The following is a 10545-nucleotide window of genomic DNA, read 5'->3' on the forward strand; positions in this document are numbered from 1 at the left end:
TTGTCCACTCAACTGTCTTCTCAGCAACACTCTCTGCAGGTTGCAGTCTACAGGGCAGGATGACATCATCATCAACGAATCCTACTACTGGTTCCGATGAGCCACTTAATTGACGTTCACCTGGAAAGAGCATTTGAACAAGTAGCCATGTAACATTAAGCTACATACGTAAGTAGGGAGTTTTAATGGCAGGTAGAGCAATTGCAGAGTTTAAACTAACACAACACAATTACATCACACATTCAAAGTTTTATTGTGCTTTTGCCAAATTAAAAGAAGCATAGAAAACGTTATTTAACCTCAAATTTGACTCATTTTTGCATCTGAAATACATAAAAAAAACACTTTAAATACCATTCTGACTTTTCCTAAGGTGACCCAGAATATGCAAAAACAGGAAATATTTGTTGATTTTGGTACAGCTGATGCACATTTTTTTACACAGGCTGTCAAAAGAAATAAAATCTGATCCATATTTATTGTGGAATTCAAAAATCACCATTCAAAAATGCTGTTGCATTCTTCACATTCAATAAAATTCATTGAAATCATGGTGGCTGTTATGTTTTCCTGTTTTAGGCAACATAAGACCATAATATAGCGTTCTCCATAAACAAATAGTGTAAAACCTAAAGAAGAACTCTCTCTGAAAGCTTCATTAAGGATTAATCATCCATTTTTAATGCCTGATGTGGTATTTATGAATGAAGTTTGGTACAGACACAAATTATAAGAGGATACTTTCAGAATATGAACAGCATATACAGTAAGGGCAAAATATCTCTCATAATGTATGTGGATAAACTTAGATAAACTTTAGAATCATCTACACTGAAAACTCCCCTAAATGTTCTCTCTCGAGTGAACCATACATCCTTTTAGTATAATAGAAATGTAATCAGCTACAACAAACATTTACAGAATGCAAAATATATTTGTTTTCATCTTTATATTTGCAAAAAAAAGGAAAGAAAAAGAAGAAATGTTTAAGGGATTAAGATATAATTACTTTACCTTTGACAGCAGACAGCAAACATGCGTACAGAAAGAGTCCAGCCAATCCATACAGACCTCTCAAGGTCATCCTGTAACTAAATGAATGTTTCACTAGTTGGGAATCAGGCACCACCTCAAACTCTCACCCCTTCTACTCAAAGTGACTATCATCACTATCTGCGTCTGCACATTTAGTTCTTGCTGTGTAAAATTATCAAGCCAAGCCTCAACATCATGGAGTCAGTCTGGGATTAACATGAAGCGACAGAAGCAGCTGAGACGCCGAAATCCACAGAAGAACTGTGGCGACTTCTCCAAGATGCAGGAACAACCGACCTGCCGAGTACCTGAAACACTGAACCGAGGAGAACTGCTGCTGGTTTAAAGGCAAAGCTGCTCACAGCAAATATTGATTTAATTTATCTTCTGTTTACTGAACTTTGTATCAAGGTAGCTGATCAATAAAAACTATTGATGGCATTATTTTTTAAAGAATCCTCACTTTACTTTTATTGCCTATTGCTTAACACTTTTGCACTGTACCTGATGCATGTGGGACAGACTGAAATGTTGTGAACTAATAAATATTCCAGCAGTAAGTGAGAGTGTTTGGGAGTTTTTCTCATTGTTTTCAAGTTAGTGATTGAGCAACAAAAGCATAAGATGATTATTATTTGTAGCGATGGCTCAACAACGTCATGTCAGGCAGCTGTAAGATCTGTGCAGGGCCACCTTGCTTGAGTGTCTTCTATTTTTTTTTCTTTAACTACAGCTTGTTTCTGAAAAGCTAGAAGAGTGAGTTGTTTTCCCCGCACTGTCACTGACAGCGGTGTCTGACGTCACACTTAATGACCCAGAAACACTAGCGTTTGTATCATAAGGTGGTTTGGTCTCTCATCTACACACTACACAGCGAGTTAAAGCAGAGGAAGTGGTGACTGATTCAGTCAGTAAGTGGTGAGAAAGGATGGAGACCACTCTGCTATATCTCAGCCTCTGTGAGTAACGATGTCTGTCTCTCTGTGCTTTGACTTACATTTCAGAGAAAGTCTTATTCGCTCAAACTCAATATCAGATATCGAGAAACAACCTGAATCTTCTCCTCTTTTTTTCTCTGCCATGTATGTTTTGTTAGGTGTGTTTCATACACTTGCTTCTTCTGATACCAAAAAAGAAGGTAATGAGTTCTTATTTTGCAAATTTCTTTCAATTTTTGTGCACTTTGGTATAAAACATGAATAGATTTCCATTATGCACCACAGATGCAAATCTGTGTAAGTTCATATTATGTCTTTAAGACTTGTATTTTATTTAAATAAAAAAATAAAATTCTACTGGATGCTGATTGATGCTAATATATGGACATCTTGAAGTGTTTAATGCATCTGTATCAGGAATATGACACTTGATTGTAGAAGATTCAACTCACATGGCAAACAGGTGTCACTTCTTCACTTGAGTTAAAGAGATTTTAGCAGTGTGATTGTTGTTTTGAAATCGTTCTCAAGCTGTTTTCTTCACATTCTTCCTCTAGTCTCTATCCAAATCATTCCCAGCCAATCTCAGTTCTTTTCATATGAGGATATCACCCTGAGCTGTGAGGTCTCAGCTGGAGGTGGTCGGCTGAAGAGGAACACAACTGCCAGAGGATCCGAGTCCTGCCCATACGGCTGGGGAACTCTGACGGGCACGACTTGCACCATCACCACAATGTACCCGTCAGATACCGGATTCTACTGGTGTGAGTCTGATTCAGGAGAACAAAGCCAGACTGTACACCTTATAGTTACAGGTATGGTCTGTTAGATAGGTCTGTAATGGGGTTACACCATAGTAACGTTACCTAACCAGCGTTGTCACCGTGGTAGTGACCTATCAATCACAACATAGCCTTACCCTAAAGTGTACCCTGCTTTAACATCTGTTTTGCTTTATCAAATGGGGCCATTATTTAAAAAATGAACATCATGCTGTATTGAAGAACACTTGAAACTAGCGATTGAGACCATAAACTCAATGTGAGAAGTAGGGTCATAGAGGGCCATTAGAGATAATGCAGGTTTAAGGCACTTCAGCATTGGCTTCCTTTTTCAGTCTGGGCCTTGGCCTATACAGATATCAATATTTGGCAGTTTGAAAAATATGACACATAAAATACGTAAACATTTTTTGCTTTGATTCCCTTAAAGTTGGTTATTTAAGATACAGTGAAGGTACAGTATGTACTGAGTGGGATATTTTAGTGTTGGAAATATATACAATACTCTCAGATGGACAAACTATGTAATAGCAACATGTGTTTTTTTTAATCTGCTTTTACACCTGACACGTTTGGTTTGGTTAAAATAAATTCTGTTTTTTTGTCTGTTTGGTTCAGTTTCTTTTTAGCTGCTCTCAGTTTAATTCAGATGCAGTCCAAAGAAACGCACAGAGACGCTTCTTACACTGAAAATAGTTCAAATGAATTTTGGTGAGAACGTTCACTCCTCACCGTGACCACTTCCTCTCAAGAAAGCAAGTGCAGAGTTCAGATCTGCTCAAATGAATCATACCACAGGGGAAAACCAGCCAACCTTACTTAATAACACAGGTTTGAAAATGTCCTAAAAAGTGGATTGTGGTCTGCTTGAGGTGAAGAGGGTCGACCACAGGATTTTGTGATAATAGATATGTCATTTTTACCTTCTTTACGGTTAAATCCATGCTAATTAACTATGTGCTTCCCACATACAGGGAGTTGCAGTAATCGAGACGTGAGTCATGTAAAACTGTCTCTGATAAGAGATGTACAGTCTCCAATAACTCCTCCAAATTAAATGATCAAATTCGTGGTTTGACCATGTGACTTCAGAACGACGATCTAATCTGGCTCCTCTATCAGCAGTAATCGGCAGGACAACATTATTTTTTTGTCCTTTCCAAAACTGTTACACATCACTGTTAAACAATAGTGATGTTTTATGACGTGACAACACTGTGGTTAAGGTCTGGGTAGGTTTAGGAAAGATCATGGTTTGGGTTAAAACGATCATTTTGTTAAGGTTAGAGAAACATGTGTTGTGGGTACTACTTCCTTAAAGTCAGGCCACCTTTGTTGTCATGGCTACAATAATAACCACAAGGTTGAGGTTAGGGGATGATGGCAGTTACGCTTTTTTAAAAACTATCTGTGGTTGGAAACAGGAAACAAACAGTGGGTTAATGCCTCCATCCACCCCTTCACCTCTGAATGAAGTAATCTGTCCACATATTGTCTTTCTGTCAGTCTTTGAATTTCTTAAAGAAGGACCCCAGTGGAAATATGTATAATGACACTATAATGGAGGCTAGGCCAAGCATGGAGCCTTGTGGTACACCACAGGAGTCAGTAGCAGAAGAAGCTGAAAAATTATTGATTATAACTGATACAGATCTTTGTTGTGGGTATGATTTAGAGTAAACCACTGTAATGCTTTTCCCTGAATGCCTACCACATATCTGAGACGGTCCAGGAGTACACAGTGGTCGACTGTATCTAAAGCAGCAGAAAGGTCCAGAAAATTTAAATTGCATAGCAGCAGCAAGTCATCTATTACCCTTAGCAGGATGGACTCAGTTTCTACAAGATCACTTGGTAACCGTGGTAACATGTATGCACAACACTGTAGAAAAAGTGTTTAATGATTACAGTTTTTAACAGCATTTGTGATGCTGCTAAGTAAACATCCTGAATTTACATAATACATGTAACTGTTGCAGTGAATCATTTTTTATGTCATGTTTAAATCGTACATAAACAATATGTTGCTCTATATATCACTCAGTCTGGTTGTAATGTCATTTTTCGAATCAAACACTGAACTGTGTCTGTCATTCAGCTGGTCCGGTGATCGTGGAGAGTCCTGTCCTTCCTGTGAAGGAGGGGGAAGCTGTGACTCTGCGCTGCAGAAACAGGAAGATGTTCTCTAACCTCACAGCTAATTTCTATAAAGATGGTGTCGTCATCGGAAGCAGTTTTACAGGAGACATGACCATCCAAAGTGTTTTAAAATCTAATGAAGGACTCTACAAGTGTAAAATCTCTGATATTGGGGAATCACCAGAGAGCTGGCTGACTGTAAAAGGTGAACAAATACTTCATTTTACTACTGAGACCCATAGATTTAGTTTTTTTCAGGGGCATGAAGTGAATCAAAACTTATGATTTTGTGTAAAATTAAAAATAGTTATGATGTCGGATGTTAAACATGGTCAAAGTTCCAAAATTTGAAGTGAATTTATGTAGGAATGGTGCCTTCAAGTCAAAATCCAGGACTTCAGTCTGCTCTGGATGCTTACGCTGCATCTGAAATTGCATACTATGCACTACATACCTAATATGTGTACTATCGTTCAACATACTTTTGTGTGAATAAACCATAGTATGTATCATTTTGGACACACTGAGTTGTAATAATTATCAGTGCTTGCATACTGTAATATTAATAGTACGCACTTCATGTACTGTTGGTTTCATACTAAGGTTTTGGACATACTAAAAAATCTCACATACTGTTTTAGCGTACTAACTAGCATGTTAGTATGGTGTTACAGATACAACCTTAGTTTGTAAAGTTACCTCTACTTCCTCCTTGTGATGACATCATGCCCACAAACAAAGAAACAGGAGCTAAAACGGCCTGTTTCAGACAGAGGCTGAACTGAGTGGCTGCAGAGTTTTTAACTGTTAATTGTACAAAGATATTCCAGTAGAGCCCCAGACCTGTCCTTTAACAGATATATCGTCAAGTTAGGTTTGAATGATTTACCTCCTGATATTGTTAAATTTACCGCTACACCCCAAAATTTCCTCTTAGCTTGCTGCATGTTTTGAGTGTGAAATCTGGGAGTATTTATTTTTTATTTGGAGACACTACTTGGCCTTACATGAGTGTATATTTACATAAGTCCTACTTCAGTATGCAGTATCTATGGAAAGCCATGCATACACTCACAGCTATGAAAGATATAGCTATGTTTACTATGAAGTATGATTTATGTTTACAATATATTGCAGGCGAAAAGCTGGATGACATTGTTATTATTCAGCTAAATTTCTTTAGTATCATGTAGTAAGTAGTAGTAACCATGCAGTGTACTGTAGGTATGTATGGTTAACCGCAATCTATACATTTAAGCTTAATTTAATGCTTTCTTTTGCATGTTGAATTTGGGATATTTACACTGTTTTTGGGGCTTTATCAGTGTTGTAACAAAAAACAGAAGTTGAACCTTCTGATACAGCAGCAGCTCCATGTGTAAATTTGCTACTAGCAGCTATCTTCCTTAAAGTCCCACAGATCTCATGCATATATGTAATTTGTCAGATTTAAACTTGTGCATTGAAAATAAAACTCACAAATCTCTGTCCAGTTTCAGACCCGGCAGTTCCTGATGCTCCTGACGGAGCTCCGCTGGTGTCCGTCTGCAGACTGATAAGCCTTGCAGTCGTGGGGACTCCTTACCTGCTGTCCACCATCATACTGGGACTCATATACAGAGACAAGAGAAGAGGTGAAAACTAACACTACTGACCCAAATAAGTATCTGCATTTGTGGCTGTTCAGGTCAAAGGTTATCCTATATTTTTGTGTGTGCCAACAGTTTGAATTTTAATCTGTTTTCTTCTGCTGTGTTCATCCCTCTTTCTTCTTCTCTTCTCTCTTCATGTTGTAGCACGTCAGCTTGTTGCAGAGGACAGGAGCCATGATGTCGTCATGGAGATGGAATAGACCACACATAGATATGAAATATTATGACGTTAACATATTTACACTTTACATTTTTATTTGTATACTGTACATTCATCTCATGCTAACAAAACACTTACACTTACCGGTCCTTTAATTTAACTAATTTGCAGGTATTTAACGGTTAATTTTAGGGCATTTTACAGAGAGGCTGGTGCAATTTGGTGAGTTATAAGTAAAAACAAAAAAGTGTGAAGTTGGTTATTTATATTTGGATTTCACACATAGTTGTTAATTTGTAAAAAATCCTAATAAACCAGATTCTTTACAGTTTTTTAACTGTCTAAAACTTCAGTATGTAGTTTTATGTCAACCTACATATTAGCATATTAGGTTGTTTCTTAACAGCTCTATAATTAGCACATTTCCTGTCTTCTACAGAATCAACAGTTCATATAATTTGTACCAAATTCCACCAAGATTTCCTAAAAATCAACTGTTAAATATCTGCAAATTACTCTGGAAATTAGTATAAAATGAAGACACCTGTGAAATAAACCGTTACCATTTTGTCCAAGTTGCCTGTGACAAAACAAGCGGTGGTGAGAATGTAAAAATCATATTTGAATTTCTTACAGGAAGTATAGTGTGACTTAAGAGAACTGTTATATGTCTGAAATCCACCACAGAGGAAGAGAGCAGGGGGGTCCCCCTGGTTTAGGCTGTGTGGTACACACATGCAAACACACCTCTCATATGTGAACAGCACTTCTGAGGTTTCTCACACTTGAGTCATCTGTCTTTTTGGTTGTGTATATAGATAGAATACAGTAATTAAAGGATGTTACCTGCAGATTTTTTAAAAACAGTTTCCCTGTTTCAGTAAGAAATAAACAACATCACACTGAACTCTAATTGTTTAGAAGGCCGAGCCTGTGATGTTTTTATTCTTCAGTGTTTGTGGCTGTGCCTTGAGTGACCAGACATCCCAAAACATTCAGTACAGTCCTGAATTATGAGCAGATGTCCTGAATCCTGAATCCTGAATCCCGTCCGATTGTCCTGAAAATTTGACTGTTTGGTAGTTTGTGACGGGCACTGTTATGTCTGTAGCCCACATGAATTATGGCTGTTTTTTTTGTTTTGTTTTGTTTTTGTTTTAGTTGTGTACAGTAGTACCATACTGAAATTAAACCATCCTGATGAAATTAATAAAATAAAATAAATTTTATGTAACAGATAAAGAGTTACACACAGTTAGATACAGCACAGTCATTGTGTTTCTTTTTCCTAATGACAGTCAGTTGACTTCAGGAACAAAAATATTAAGTTTTAGCGTTGAGTTTTGACTTTCACGTGTTTTACTGTCGTTGACACTGAATGTAATATATTGGAGGCAATGCCCACCCCAACTCCCCTGTCCTGAATTTTACCCACTCTCATCTGGTCACCCTATAGAGGCCCCTTTAATCAACAGTATTATTGTTCTACTTCAATATATTCCTGCTATAACTCCAGTCGGCCACTGGGTGGCAACAAAGACACACAAACGTCTGCTGGTATCCTACCACTGGCCAACAAAATCTAACCTGATTTTCATTATAGTAACATCAAATATGTATTTTAATGCAAAAAACAAAGAATTTGAATATTTATGCAGCAATATTGTGATAATAGCTGCATTCCATATACATATAAATACAGATAATTAACGATTATTCAAACATTTTCAATATTCTTTAAATCTTTAGGAAAACAAAGATGTAAAAATGCCTTTAAATTATGAAAACAACTGGAAATGTAGATTCTATGGTATTCCCCTTTTTCTCTTGAATTGCATTATATGCATTGTATTTTTATATTGCGTTAGGTTATTAAATTTGTTCATGTATTCATTTTTGTTGCATCTTTTTTATAGTTTACTTGTGCTTGAGTGATTTCCTGTATGTTTGTCACACAGATTGATGCTTGTGTGTTGAAATGTTTGGTTAATAGTTAACTGGTTAATAAGTTTTTTTAAAAACTTGGAAACTGGAAAACTGAGACATGAGATTAATACATAAAGAGAGCTGTGGTTGTTTGACTTTCAGTGCAGCAAAAGCTCAAAAAGAGCAAATTAACATCATCTTTACTCTGAACAAGTTAAGCATCTGGTTGATTGTATCAACCAAAAAATTTCGTTTTTTTTATTTTTTAAATGTCATCAATATAAATCGCTGTAAGCTGGCAGAAAAAAAGTCTTTGTGGGTTGTTATTAAAGAAATATGCTCTAAAATATGTGATGGTACAATTTTACATGGTTACATTGCACAAGTTTTGTGCAATGTAACCATGTAAAATTGCACTTTTATCCTCCGTATTGCCATTATAAAGTGATATTATTCTGTAATGTCTCCAGTGTGAATGTACTTGGACAAAAGTTTTCTATTGTTCAAATGATTTTTTTTCCCTATCTGGATGAAATCTCCCATTTCCCAGCTGTAAGTGAATGCACCATTAGCCCCCTCCTGAGCTGTCCATGGTGCTGAAACACTGAAACCCCTCGATGTCTCTCATTCATCATTCAGATGTTGTTTCGTCTCGTGCGGTCACATTTACGATCACGTGATCTGATTAATATTGTTATTATTCTTCTATTATAGCAGCACGAGCACAATAAATTATCTCGTGCTCAAGGGGCGACGCGGGGAGGCTCGTGGGGGGCGGAGGGCAGCGTGATAACGTCAGAGAAATCGTGACGCTCCCTCTCTGTCGCTCTGTCACCGAAGATCGTTTGTGTTGGAAAGATGGAGGCTTCAACCAACTACTAAAAACACTAAAAGTCCCGCATTCAAAATCTTACTTCAATAAAAACACAGACGTATTAACAATTAAATGTACATAAAGTATCAGAAGTAAAAGTGTTTATTCTGCAGTAAAACGTCCCATGTGACTGGTTTATTATTACTAATCACATTATTAGATTATTAATACTGATGCATTAATGTATATGCAACATTGCAGTGTTACGATAAATCTAAGGGAAAGAAAAGAAGAAAGTTCTGGTGGATTAATTGTAATTTTTTGTGAAATATTGGATGATGTCTTTCGGTGTAAAATTGTTCACACTGAGGTTTTTTTCTGTAAGGGGTCACAAGCTAATGTCAGTAGTGCAAGAAGTATTCAGATCTTTTACTTTAGTAAAAGTACATAAGTATTATGAGCTTAATGTAGTTAAAGTATTACAGTAAAAGTACATAAGTATTATGAGCTTGATGTAGTTAAAGTATTGCAGTAAAAGTAGTGGTTTGGTCCCTCTGACTGATATATTATTATATATGACATCATTAGATTATTAATAGTGAAGCATCAGTGTTAGAGCAGCATGTTACTGTTGAAGCTGCTGGAGGTGGAGCTAGTTTACACTACTTTATATACAGTTAGCTAGTTTAGTCCAGTGGTTCCCAACCTAGGGGTCGGGCCCCTCCAAAGGGTCAGCAGATAATCTGAGGGGTGGTGAGATGATTAATGGGAGAGGAAAGAAGAAAAAACAAAGTTCTGATACACAAATCTGTTTTCAGTTTTTGGACTTTTTCTCTAATCTTTGATTTGTGGTGAAATATTGGATCATTTGAACATTTATTGAAATGAAAGCATGTGAGAAATTTAGAGGGAAAAATCACTATTTGGTGGAGCTGTTAACAACTCATAGACATGTGAAATGTGACCCCGACTACACACTGCTTTTTGTAAGACGTCAAAAGACAAAAAGGTTGGAAACCACTGGTTTCATCTTTAACAATGTGTTGTATTTTAAAAGCTTGTTATATTATCCATTGTGTCAAATCTTCATCTGAAAAGT

This window comes from Thunnus thynnus, chromosome 22, assembly GCF_963924715.1.
Source record: "Thunnus thynnus chromosome 22, fThuThy2.1, whole genome shotgun sequence".
NCBI lineage: Eukaryota > Metazoa > Chordata > Actinopteri > Scombriformes > Scombridae > Thunnus > Thunnus thynnus.